Here is a 15,000-nt window from a genome sequence, read left to right on the forward strand (position 1 = left end):
AGAGAACTGCAGCAACTCGCCAACAAAAAACAACCGTTCTTTCGTGTGAGAAAAGATGCAATCTTTAACGTAGTCTTCCTATAACTTCTTCTTCTTTGAGGAAGAGATAGAGAGTGAGGAAAGGAACACCTTTTGAACTGAGAGTCTCACAGACAAGTGAAGCGGGATGCCTCTGTCCCTCCTTACCTTGGCTGCTGTCGATGGGTTCTGGTTGACGGCGAGGGGAGGTCTACGGGGCAAAGGACCGATGCAACAGGTTAAATCCCCGCCGGAGGAGGAGGGGAGGGGGAAGGATCGTGCCTCACGTCGGGTGGAGAGGAACCCTTTTTCCAGACCAGCCCCTTCCCCTCGCCACTCCTCTCCCTAGGGGCTAGTAAATGTACACGAAAGATAGAGAGAGAGAGAGAGAGAGAGAGAGAGAGAGAGAGAGAGAGAGAGAGAGAGAGAGAAATTTAATCATTTGATTAGTAAATTAGAAGGAATAAATAAGGTAAAAATTATCTTAGTGGTTATACTATATTTTTGGGAGTCCTGATAAATTACAAGAGAGAGAGAGAGAGAGAGAGAGAGAGAGAGAGAGAGAGAGAGATTTAATCATTTGATTAGTAAATTAGAAGGAATAAATAAGGTAAAAATTATCTTATTGGTTATATTATATTTTTAGGAGTCCTGATAAATTACAAGAGAGAGAGAGAGAGAGAGAGAGAGAGAGAGAGAGAGAGAGAGAGAGAGAGAGAGAGATTTAATCATTTGATTAGTAAATTAGAAGGAATAAATAAGGTAAAAATTATCTTATTGGTTATATTATATTTTTAGGAGTCCTGATAAATTACAAGAGAGAGAGAGAGAGAGAGAGAGAGAGAGAGAGAGAGGAGAGAGAGAGAGAGAGAGAGAGAGAGAGAGAGAGAGAGAGAGAATCAGTAAATTAGAGGAATAAATAAGGTGAAAATGATCTTATCTGTTATATAATATTTTTAATATTCCTGATAAATTACAAGAGAGAGAGAGAGAGAGAGAGAGAGAGAGAGAGAGAGAGTCAGTAAATTAGAGGGAATGAATAAAGTAAAAATGATCTTATTGGTTATATTATATTTTAGGAGTCCTGATAAATTACAAGAGAGAGAGAGAGAGAGAGAGAGAGAGAGAGAGAGAGAGAGAGAGAGAGAGAGAGAGAGACTGAATCAGTAAGTTAGAGGGAGTAAATAAGAGAAAAATTATCTTTTCCGTTTTATTATATATATCAGAAGTCCTGATAAATTACAAGAGATAGAGAGATAGGGAGAGAGAGAGAGAGAGATATGAAGAAATATAGAATGAAATGTGAAGCAAATTATAATATCAAAGTAACTATTTACGCTGTTATTATCTTTAGGAATAATTTACATATCCTACAAATTTTTCTTGATTTACTCTCAGTTTTGTATTTAAATTAACATTTTCAGTAATATTTTTTAATTACAATCGATGAATTTCCCTCTATCCAAAACTTGCGAATAACCTACACATAATTTTACTCTGTTTCGTAGCTAAATTAACATTTTCATTCATTTTTTTTTTCTTTTTTAAATACATCGATGACTTTCCTTCTATCCTAAATTTACGAATAACCTACAGTTAATTTTACTGTTTCGTAGTTAAATTAGCATTTTCAGTAATATTTTTAATTACATCGATGTAATTTTTCATGACGAGAATCCTATCCAACACACGTGCGTGTGAAATTCAGACCCCTCCCACTTTCATTTCATCCTCTCAGAAGCTCCGCCCACTTCATGACCGCCCACCCACGAGCGACACGCCCACCTACTCGTACAGACACGCTCACGTATATCACCTACTCTGAAGATCTTCCCACCAGCGCTACACAATATCGTCTCATCGTGTGTACCCACGTATTTCTCCCCCACACCCACACCCTCTAGTCCTCCCCACACACACCCTAAGATAGAATCCCACCTCCCACACTAAAACACACACACGTACACTTTACCACACATACACATACCTGTGCACATGCAGATACACAATCCTATGCAGTGTAAAGCAACCTTCATTTTGACCCAATCTAAGGACAGCCACCCCCCCCCCCCCCCCCACTCCAGCACAACCTCCCCCCACCGCAAATTAATGGCACTCTGGAAAAGTGATAATATTTACACATCCATCAAATATTCCAAGAGCATTTTTGCTTCTTCTTCTTCTTCTTCTTCTTCTTCTTCTTTCTTCTTCTTCTTCTTCTAGAAGGAGTTCGATGCGTCAAGCATGGAGAGAAAAATTTAGGAAAGACCTCAGATATTCGACATAAAACTCGCCATTACCCGCTATTTTTTCTTTGAGATTTTTTCCTGCCGTTCTGGCCTAGCTGTTCATTATTTCTCCATGGGAGTATTTGTTAGTTAGAGTTAGACTATATTATTTATTCTTGTTTAGCTCTTTTTTGAAGCAATAGCAAAGAAGACCTCGTATGATTTTGTTAAGGTCCTTCTACCTGCATTAGTGCCTCTTAAAGGTTATATAAAAAAAAAAAAAAATATTGTAAATTGTTGTTCCAGCGTTTTAGTTAACTTGTGGAAATCGACAATCTCAGGATAGCACGTTTAAAGGTTTAAAGGCAGCTCATGAATGGCAGGGGCAAGGGACAGTTACATTGCCCTATCGAGCAGGACAAGGCCCTAGAGACTGACCAATGAGAGGCAGTTGATGGTTGCTGATGACACAATTGATAGACCTATAGGCTCCCCCCAACCCCTCCCCCCATCCTTAGCTCACGTGGATGGTGAGGTTCCATCGACCAAAGAAACTAACGAGTTTGAGCTGAACTAGAACACCAGTCTGACGTTCACCAGTCAAGAACGTTACCACATCGGACACCACAAACCTCTGGGCACCATTTTCTACTTCCAAGCTTTGGAGTTCTTATCCAGCTTCTGTTTTCTTGACTGTTATAACCTTTCTAATGTTAAGAAGCTTAAAAATCTGTCTCTTATTTTTCCCGAACATGGCTAGCAAAAAATCTTTAGACTGCCAATACTATTTACCTAAACTCTTACCACCTTTCTAATGTTAAGGAGCAGAAAAATCTATTCCATATTTTCCCGACCCAGGCTAGAAGAAGTAATTAGGTTAACAATACTATCAACCTCTTTATTTTAAAATATGCTAATTTCTAAGAAGTGAATTACAATAAATTATAAGACACTAGGACAGAGCGCTGGAAAGAACGAGGACTCAAAATCTCGGTTTCCAGATTTTAGTTTGGCTAGGTGTGCCTGAGTGATTAGACTTCATTATCATCATCATCATCATCTCCTCGTACGCCTATTGATGCAATGGGCCTCAGTTAGATTTCACCAATCGTCTCTATCTTGAACTTTTAATTCAATACTTCTCCATTTATCATCTAGTTCATGCTTCATAGCACTCAACCATGTCTTCCAACTCTTCTAGTGCCTTGTAGAGCCCAGCTAAACGTTTGGCAAACTAATTTCTCTTGAGGAGTGCGAAGAGCATTAATCAGAACTAAATCATTCAGACCCACAAATCCAGCAAAACCTTCCCTGAAATGGAATTTGTAAAACAATGAGTAATGCTTTTCTCTAGTGAGATTCAGATTTGTGGTGATTCAGACAATCTCGTGGGGAATTATGGTATTCCATTTACAGCCTTATACAGTTATAGAGAGCGTTGTCATAGCAACTGGTTATTACAATCATAGGTCAATGATTTTGACGTTACACCTATCCGATACTATTCACTAATACCATTCCCTAACAGATGCTCAACATTTCTATATGTACTGATTTGTAGTCATCATCGATTGCGATATTAATTATTATTATTATTATCATTATTATTATTATTATTATTATTATCACTTGCTAAGCTACATCCCTAGTTGGGAAAGCTGGATGCTATAAGCCCAAGGGCTCCAACAAGGAAAGTACCTTAGTGAGGAAAGGAAATAAGGAAACAAATATAATAGTTTACCTGGCTGTACTCTCAACCAAAATAACTCTAACCCTAGACAGTGGAAGACATGGAACAGAGGCTATGGCACTACCCAAGAATAGAAAACTTTGGTTTGATTTTCAAGTGTCCCTCTCCTAGAAGAACTTCTTACAATAGCTAACGAGTCTCTTCTACATTTACCAAGTGGAAAGTGGTCATTGAACAATTACAGTGCAGTAACTATAGAGGGATCCTATGTAATACTATCTGGCCAGTAAAAAGAACCCAATAACTCTGTAGCGGTAGTATCTCAACAGGTGGCTGGTGCCTTGCCCAAAAGCTTCTCACGTAAATCAATACTCAAAAGATGATTACTGGAATATACCACAAAAGCTTAACCATTCTTGCTGAGGTATTAAATTAGACAGAGAGATACAGTGGGAGAAAGGTTTTCTATTAAGGAATTGATGGAAAAAAACGGCATATAAGAAACTTAGTCCAGAGGGGAATTGAACTCTAGAAAAAGTGTTGCAGTTTACAATTCCATCTATTTACAAAGAGGAAACGCGTTACTTTTTCGAGTGTTCGGCTAAACAAAATTGTAGAGTGGGAGGTTTTGAATAAATGATCTCTAAAACCCAAAAATACTATATATACACATATATATGCACATAGATACCGATAGATAGAGAGCTATTCTAACCTTTGTATGTTTTATATTTTTGCTGAGACAAGTCTTAATATGTTTACTTTTATAATAGTCCTTATTGTTGGATTGACAATTCCTCGAAATTTAGGCACTTACTATTACGCAAGATAATTTCTTTGTTTTTCTCCAGAATCTTGGGCGTTCCAGATGACCCAATCAATATATATATATATATATATATATATATATATATATATATATATATATATATATATGTATATATATATATATTATATATATATATATATATATATATATGTATATATATATATATATATATATATATATATATATATATATATATATATATTGTATATGTATATATACATATATATAAATTCATATATATATATACATATATATACAGTATATATACAGGATATGTATATATATATATATATATATATATATATATATATATATATATATATATATATATATATATATATATATATATGTCTACATATAAATATATGTCTGTGTTTATACATACATTTATACAAATTTATGTTTATACACATATATATGTATGTACATGATAAAGGCGATAAAAGTGAAAGGGAATATTAGTACAACTGGAATAAGGGATGAGGCATCAGGTACCTTCTCATATCCCTTTGGGAAAGGATCAGTTGTCAGTCCATAGGACTGTTCCGAGTATCCTTTAGTATCGAAAGGCACAGTAAGCTGTTTGCGTTTCATGCCGTAAAATATTCAACATTTTGGTTGCGAAAACAACTTGAAGGGAGTTTTTTTTTTTTTTTTTTTTTTTTTTTTTTTCTTCTGCCCGTACTTTCGTTTTCTTCTTCCATTACCTTCGCCAAAAAGTTTGCCACTTACATGTATATTCAAATTTCTCTCTTTTCTAATTTTACGTATGCAAGCAAATACTTTTTAGTATGCCATTACTTTCTCTTTAGTGATTCCATAAGACTTGGGATACATTTGGTCAAAATCATAATAAAGATGAACCCTTCGTAGAAAACATACATCCGGCAACAATAAACCATATAAAAACATATTTTCATCCAGCAGTCCATTAGTAAGTCGAATGGTAAAAAAAATCTTCCATGGTGACCTTCTAATAGATAGCGTTGCATTTTTGGCTCTGTGTAACTATACAGACCTTAGCAGCATAAGAAGACATCATGTAACAACGTATTGACATCTCACTGATAACGAGAGAATAGGAAAACTGTTTGTTTATACATGTCTGACTCCTACGGGTGCTCACATGATAAAGTATACTGCACTAAATCTTGTGTGATAAGCCAAAGCATAAGTAAATTTGACTTGAATTTGATCTGCTTTGAAGAAAGCACTGCAAATGCACTTTTAATCTCTTTTTTTTTTCTTTTGAGCTGGGAAAACCCATGGATTATCAGTGTACTGTTTGAAGTACACTGGTTGCCTAGTAAAGCTAGATGTGACCCATAACGCTGTCAGAACTAGCTTTCAGAAGACTAGAATTGCTGCTAGATATAGCTCGATCCTTTGGGAGCCAGCACCTCTGTTAAAGTAACTTGATAGATGACTAAATAAAAATTGCCATGTCTTATATGGCATGATACGGGCTCTTGCGTATGGGTAGCCCACAAGAGACATGGTTTTTGAAAGGGTTAAACATAGTCTCAGGACAAATGACAAGGATGATGATAATGAGGATGAGATAATAACTAGTGCCATGGAGCAGTGAGTGGAATAGGAGTCCGGATTTGAACAATCCATGGGGGCTGACAGCTGCAATTCAGTGCCCCCTAACAAAATTACCTCTTCGTTCCGTGATAAGATTTTCTTTGGCTTATACCGTCCTCACTGGCTGAGCTCCGGTGGGGGGAGGGGGGGATACAAAAGAATAACCTACTGAGGGGATATTACCATTTACCCATTGAAATTAAGGAAATTGTAGCTCTTATCAAGCGGCTGTGCCCAGGATCTTGCCTCGTAAAAATGCACCTTAAGTATTTTGGACGTCACTTGTACGACTTGCATCAAAATAAAACAGAATTTCCATGCTTTGATTACTATTGAAATGAGCTACTGAAAGTAACAGCAATTGAAAACTAGACACACTCCCATGGTCACAAAATCAGTAATCTTGATCAGTTATAACTTAGCTTTTAATAATAATAATAATAATAATAATAATAATAATAATAATAATAATAATAATAATAATAATAATAATAATATTATTATTATTATTATTATTATTATCATTATTATTACAAGCTAAGCTACAACACCAGTTGGAAAAGCAGATTGCCATAAGCCCATGACCTAGATACCATATCAACAAGAGAGATAAGAACACGAATCTCCTAAAATCGCCCCTTGGCTCTTCAAACCCCATAACCCCAGAAGCGCTAACCCCAATTCCGCCCCCCCCCCCCCCCCGGCAGCTCTTCCACAACCTCATTCAGAGAATCGCCATAAAAAATCTTCCTAGTGCATACGGCTTAACTAGTTTATTGTTACACAGAAAGGTAATCGAGTTTCGGGTTGTTTTACGACTCGAGGCCATCAAGCAACGAGGTTTTTTTCTTTTTTATTCTTACTTGAGGTTTCATTTGTCGAGGAGGAGGGGGAGGAGGAGGAGGAGGAGGAGGAGGAGGAGATGGTGGTGGTGGTGGTGGTTTAGTTTGAAAGATGACGGAAGATTTGTGACTTGATTGAAGTTCAAGTTATCACGTAAGTTCATATTCTCACGATATATATATATATATATATATATATATATATATATATATATATATATATATATATATATATATATTTGTATCTATGTTTATATATATAAATATATACGTAAATATGTATATATATCATATATATATATATATATATATATATATATATATATATATACATATATATATTTGTATCTATATTTATATATATAGATATATACGTAAATATGTATATATATCATATATATATATACATATATATATATATATATATATATATATATATATATATATATATATATATATATATATATATATATATATATATATATATATATATATATATATACACACATTCATATTTAATGAAATACGATGATAATCAAAACCGTAACTAGGAAAATATGAATGATTTTATGTGATAATGTATAGTGCCATAAAACAGTATGAGTATTTAGCTTAAGTAAATTCTGATATTATTGGTATGAATATGACTTTCTCATCACAGAGTAAAATAAGAACTTTCTCTTTTGTACTTTTGTCTTGTATACCAATTTCACTAAAAGCAAATACTTTATTATTATTATTATTATTATTATTATTATTATTGTTATTATTATTATTATTATTATTATTATTATTTGCTAAGCTACAACCCTAGTTGGAAAAGCAGAATGCTATAAGCCCAGGGGCCCCAACAGGGAAAATATGCCAGTAAGGAAAGGAAACAAGGAAAATAGAATATTTTAAGAACAGTAGCAACATTAAAATAAATAATTCCTATATAAACTATAAAAACTTTAACAAAACAAGAGGAGAAAAATTAGATAGAATAGTGTGCCCGAGTGTACCCTCAAGCAAGAGAATGAGCTAATCTCTAGATATTAAAATGAGCATGAACTGTAGAGAAAGAATAGGAAACCTAGTAGAAAGTGAGTTTTATCTGTATCTATTTAGTTGATTCTTTTTGAATAGGTAGAAGGGAGAAGTTAAGAATCTTTGGAGATTTTAAAATGAAAGGAGCATAATTTTACTTAGCTATAAAACACATCTTTACACTGTTAAAAAGCCTAATTTCAATCGGAAATTCTCCATAAAATTATACTGATCTCAACCCTATTTCAGTTAAATATAGGTGACCGTAATTTTAGCTTACTTTGTTATTACTTTTTACGGGTTGGTGACCGTAATATCACTACTTAACGTCAACATATCCGTTTATAAAACATAAAAAATCCTGGAAAAAATGTTGCCAGGCATTTACTGTTTTTTTAATGGAAATTTTTAACAGTGTACAACATTTTTTTACGGATTTTCACGCGAAAAAGTCACTAATCGAAGATCCGATTAGCGAGAGATCGCATAACAGTAGGCTATTATCCTTTATCTTTGCCTCAAACTATAATCAAATCTTAAGGGTAAAACAGAATTGCGTCATTAGGCCTCCAAGGATAAATTGTCTTCGACTGAAGTTCAACTACGTAGCGACTCTAAAACAACATTCTCTGTTAAACATTTAAAGGTTGAAAGGCCGCTCATGAATGGCAGAGGCAAGGGACAGTGACATTGCCCTATCAAGCAGGACAATACCCTAGAGACTGACTATATATTCATATGATCAGCGCCCAAGCCCCCTCTTCACCCAAGCTAGGACCAAGGAGGGCCAGGCAGTGGCTGCTGATGACTTAGCAGATAGATCTATAGGCTCCCCCAATCCTTAGCTACCAAGGATGGTGAGGTTGCAGCGACCAAAGAAACTAACGAGTTTGAGTTGCATTAAAAAACGGTAAATACCTGGCAGCATTTATTCCAAGATTTTTACCATTTTAGAAATGGATATATTGACTTAAGCGAGTGATATTATGGTCACCAACCCATACAAGATAATAACAAAGTAGGTAAAATTACGGTCACTTGTATTTTACTGAAATACGGCTGAGTAAAATATATTTTTTACGGAGAATTTCTGATTAAAATAGGGTTTTTTTTAACAGTGTTGATTTTCCTTTAAGAATCATTTCAAATCTTACAATAAACAATTAAGGTACAAAATATCCTAACTGCAAATACCTTTGAATGGGCAACCAGGTTATCTTTGATAGTTCTGGGACAATGGAAAACAGAACAAGTAGATTCTATCTGGAAGATTAACTACGACAGATAAAAGAGTTCACATCTCAAAACAAGTGAGATCTAAACCCTTCATTAAACTAATTTTTCTTAAGAAACTTGCGAGATCCATTAATTTCCCTCCAGGTCGTTGGTTGAACTTCAGTCTTATGAGCCAATACAAAGGAAAAGTAAAGAAGAGAAATTAGAGATTTAGATGGCGAGATAATGTGAAGGATGATATGGAGAGAAGAGGTTTAATGGAAGAGAATGCGTTTGATCATTATCATTACTAGATAAGCTACACCCCTTTTTGGAAAAGAAGAGTGCTATAAGCCCAAGGGCTCCAATAGGGAAAAATAGCCCAGTGAGGAAAGTAAGAAGGAAATAACTAAACTTCAGGAGAAGTAATGAACAATTAAAATAAAATAATCCATGAACAGTAATAACATAGAAATTAATAGAATGCATTAGAGAGGGAGCATCAGGCAACCGACCCCTTATTGTAGAAATAACGTTGGGAAAGAAGAAAAAGAAACAAGAGAAATTCCATGAGATAGTCCTTAGCAAAAATAAAGTCGGAAAATTCTATGAGTTAGTATTTATGAAGAAGGTAATAAAATAGATTTGCTGAGTCAGTACTTGTTAAAAGTAGATCAGAGAGATTTTATAAGGCACGACTTAATGTTAAATAAGGGAGATTCTGTAATTACACAATGGAATATTTAAAGATTATTTTTTTTTTCTCAGTTATTAATCAATAAAGAGTAATGAATTGAGATCCTTGAATCATTTTAAGTAAAAGTAAAAAGATGAAATTTTATAACCAATATCAAACAAAGGATTCCTTAAGTAATTATTAAAAGTAAGAAAGGGAGACTTAAACTAGCCAATAGCAAACAGATTATCAAGATGGTTGACAAAAATATAAAAGAAAACAAATGTTAAAAAATAAATAAGCAAAATACTTTTGTAATCGAATTAATTGTGTCTATTCCGCAAATGGTTTTAAATGAACTTAATTAATGAGCGGAAGGTAATTCATTGGGGGAAGAATCTTTAAAGATTGGTTAATTAGTAAAAGCATGTGATGAGATCTCTCTTATTATTATAATCTTCATAAAGATTATAGTTAATATCATTATGTTTTTGAATAATTATAGTTTTAAGTATTATTATTATTATTATTATTATTATTATTATAATTATTATTGTTGTTGTTGTTTTTGTTATTATTATTATTATTATTATTATTATTATTATTATTATTATAATAATAATAATAATAATAATAATAATAATAATAATAATAATAATAATAATAATAGCCATACTTCAAACTATTATTACTTAAAATATTATTATATTAACAGTTAACCATTATTCAAAGGAAGTAAAGTAGGAGATGATGAATGAAGAAGTATTGATTTAAAAGCTTAAGATAGAGACAACTGGCGAAATCTAACCGAGACCCTTTGCGTCAATAGGGGTAGGAGGAGATTATTATTATTATTATTATTATTATTATTATTATTATTATTATTATTATTATTATTATTATTATTATTATTATTATTATTATAACGGTAAAGTAGTTAGAATAAACTACTGTATCTTTCAAAATATGTCACTTTCTCCGCAATCTATATTAATAGAATTATATCCAAATGAAATAAACACTGAGATTAAACTAGACAGATGAATAAATTCTAAATTATGAAAAAATAACGGGAAGCAATTATAAATGAAGTACGCTTAGAGAAACGCTGAAAATTAATTTTCCTTAAACCAATTTTTGTTCTTTAAAAAAATAATAAAAAATGTTTGTTTCAGAAATTTCAGAATTATCTGAAAAAGAAAATATCTCGTTAGATAGTTTCTGCATATTATTTTTCTGAAAGTCATGAGTAAATAGATTTTTCAAAGAAACCACTTTCTATTAAGCTTGTTTTCCAAAAAACACTATTACTAAATGATTTAAAATCTGCGCTTTACATTTCATAGAATATCAAAGCTTTTTTTTTTTTTAAAGACTTTTATTAACTTATTTAGGATCTGCGTTTTACATTTCATAGAATATCAAAGATTTTTATTGAATAAATTAAAATCTGCGTTTTACATTTCATAGAATATCAAAGCTTTTTTTTTTCCCAAAAAAGACTTTTATTAATTTATTTAAATCTGCGTTTTAAATTTCATAAAATATCAAGGCTTTTTTTTCCAAAAAAAAAAAAAGACTTTTATTAATTTATTCAAATCTACGTTTTATATTTCATAGAATATCAAAGCTTTTTTTTTCCAAAAAAGACTTTTATTAATTTATTTAAGATCTGCGTTTTACATTTCATAGAATATCAATGCTTTTTTTTTCCATAAAAAGACTTTTATTAATTGATTTAAAATCAGCGTTTTATATTTCATAGATTATCAGCTTTTTTTTTTCCAAAAAAAAAAAAAAAACTCTCGTATATCGGTAGAAAGAAAAAAAAAAACTAAAAGGAAATAATATTCCCCTACATTGAGGGGTCGATTGCCTGATGCGCCCACTCCAATGCCTTCGATCAAAGGCATTCTCTTCCACTAAACCTTCGCTCCATATCATCCTTCACTACATTAAGGGGTCGGTTTCCTGATGTGCCCTATCCAGTGACTTCTATCAAAGGCATCCTCTTCCTCTAAACCTTCTCTCCATTTCATCCTTCACTACATTAAGGGGTCTGTTGCCTGATACGCCTTCTCCAGTGACTTTTATCAAAGGCTTCCTCTTCCACTAAACCTTTTCTCCATATCATCCTTCACCTTCTATGGCCATCTAGTTCTCATCGGGCTTGCCTGAACGGTTTATCAATGAGAGAGACTAGAAACAAATAATGTTTCATTTTTATCACGTGTATCATATGAAAACGAAAGTAAACAATAATTTCTAAAAGAAAAATTTCAACGTGAAACAGACGAAAAAACAAATAAGTTTAAATTTTTAATCACTTATACCCTATGGTAACAAAAGCAAAAAATAAAAGCGTTTAATATCCTAAGTAAAGTTTTGATACAATTTCGTAATGTCTCGATGTTAAGTAAACACACAATCCTCATTTTTAACTTTTGGTCTCCTCATTTACAGAAACTCATATTCATATATGTGGAAAATGAAGAATGAATAAATATTTTACTTATAGTATTGAAAGATTGAATGACTCCCGTGTTTCGTATTATTATTATTATTATTATTATTATTATTATTATTATTATTATTGTTGTTGTTGTTGTTGTTGTTATTGCTATTATTATTATTAGTAGTAGTAGTAGTAGTAGTAATAGTAGTAGTAGTGATATTATTATTCTTATTATTATTATTATCATTATTATTATTATTATTATTATTATTATTATTATTATTATCATTATTATTACGAGATAAGTAAGGAACAATTAGATGAAATATCTTACGAACAGTTAAACTAAAATAAGTATGAATTTGAAATCCATTTTCATTTAACACTGGAATAATATCTAGCAATATTCCCAGATCTTTTAGTCATTATCAAAATGATGTATTAAACGTAGTGATGATATTTCTTTTCATACTTGAGCAATGTATAACGCATTATTATTTATACCAATATGAATCCAAATTCCTTTATTATTAGATTTCTGTATCATTGTATATTAGTAAGGAATATACGGCATTCATGGAATTTTATGTAATAATACTCCATGATATATTTATATTAAAAGATACTAATCCTTTCGGCATCAAAAGCTCTATGATGATTTAAAGAAAATATATAGTTTGTTTAAAGGCCAGGGAAACACTGTAAGATTTACATATAATGATTAAGATAATAATGATAATGATAAATGTAGGAATTATTATTATTATTATTATTATTATTATTATTATTATTATTATTATTATTATTGGTGTTGTTATCATTATTATTATTAATATTATTATTATTATTATTATTATTATTATTATTATTTGTTGTTGTTACTATTATTAACATTATTATTATTATTATTATCATTATTATTATTATTATTGTTATTATTATTATTATTATTATTATTATTATTATTATTATTATTATTATTACTTTTCGTAAGAACATTCAAAATCAATACATTACATTAGTTTCTCATATAATATATAATGTTTAAATTCATTTCATTTGTTTCATATGCTTACACAAAACTCAAGTCTATAATCATGGAAGCCTGACAAATTATGTTAGGCTATTTTTCCTCTATTTTTCAGTTCCATGCTTATTCCACATTACTTCTTTGCTTTTGTTATTAGTTCCTGTTTATTGTTAATTCATTCATTTTTTATGGGTAACATTTTTCGTTTCGTGATTCTATTGGATATCTGTTATTAGCACATACACAGAGAGTAAGCTCTCTCTCTTTCTCTCATTGTTTTTTTTTATATAATAGATGTTTTTTGATAGGCTATAGTAATATATAAATGAGTGTATGTATGTATGCATTTATATGCATGTATGTATATATATATATATATATATATATATATATATATATATATATATATATGTTTTATATATATATATACATATATATATATATATATATATATATATATATATATATATATATATATATATATATACATACATGCATATAAATGCATACATATACATGCATATATACATATGTGTAAGTGTAATCTTTTATGATCGCATTCCTATGATAAATAAACTTTTAACAGTCATATGGAAAAATAAAGCATTATAGAATTGCCTCAGCAAAACCAATTTTGCGAAATGTGGGACACTGATGTGATTGTTAGACAAGGATTAAAAAAAAAAAAAAGTTTTTATTTTAGCTGAAATCTCATTGTGCTTTTTATATAATGCCCATTATAAGAGTATGTTGGCATATTACAATTACTCATGATTATATCTAACTAGTGTACGGGACCCGTCAGAAAAGGCTAAATATTTAGATAGATATGCACACACACATGCAACCCTCTTTCACCATGGTATGGGTACTGCCTCTCCAGTCTCTTAAGGAAACAAGACTTTTAAAAGTCGATAAAAACAGATGAAAGAGAATATAATTGCTTTTGCCAATATTTGAAATAAAATGAACAGTCGTATAGGTGAATATTCAAATTATCGAAATGACGTCACTTTTGCAAAACAGATCAGGTGACCCTACTCATAAAATCATAGTTCTTCCCCAGAATAGGTTATATGACCCAAAGTTTTCCAGAAATATTAAATGGATAATTATAGCAGGTGGTACTTGATGGCCATTGAAACCCCGTACAATTTGGAAACGGGATTATTGTAATAATAGCAAAGGGAGAAATGCTACAAAACGAATATGATGAGCTAGGCAGTTAATTCTAATGGTCATGCCCTCTCCATCATGAGGCTCAATACGACACGGTGTTCTAGAAGTTTTGTTCCAACTGTGACCAAGTTGTGGAAGGATCTTCCTAATCGGGTAGTTAAATCGGTAGACCTTCAAGAAATCAAAATTGCCGTAAATGTTTTTTTTATGTCGAAAAGGCTG

The 15,000-nt window shown here is 31.5% G+C and overlaps 1 protein-coding gene and 1 long non-coding RNA gene across 2 annotated transcripts in view; one reads left to right on the plus strand and one right to left on the minus strand.

Annotated features, from left to right (window-relative positions):
• Window positions 1-273, minus strand: part of LOC137629718 (uncharacterized) — a 56,292-nt gene extending 56,019 nt beyond the window's left edge. The window contains exon 1 of the mRNA XM_068361283.1: window positions 187-273. The gene's annotated coding sequence lies outside the window, so the exon portion shown is untranslated. The remainder of the gene's footprint in view (window positions 1-186) is intronic.
• LOC137629721 (uncharacterized) overlaps window positions 1-15,000 on the plus strand; it is a 133,575-nt gene that overhangs the window by 72,361 nt on the left and 46,214 nt on the right. The window lies entirely within an intron of this gene.

Source organism: Palaemon carinicauda, chromosome 37, assembly GCF_036898095.1.
Source record: "Palaemon carinicauda isolate YSFRI2023 chromosome 37, ASM3689809v2, whole genome shotgun sequence".
NCBI classification, from domain to species: domain Eukaryota; kingdom Metazoa; phylum Arthropoda; class Malacostraca; order Decapoda; family Palaemonidae; genus Palaemon; species Palaemon carinicauda.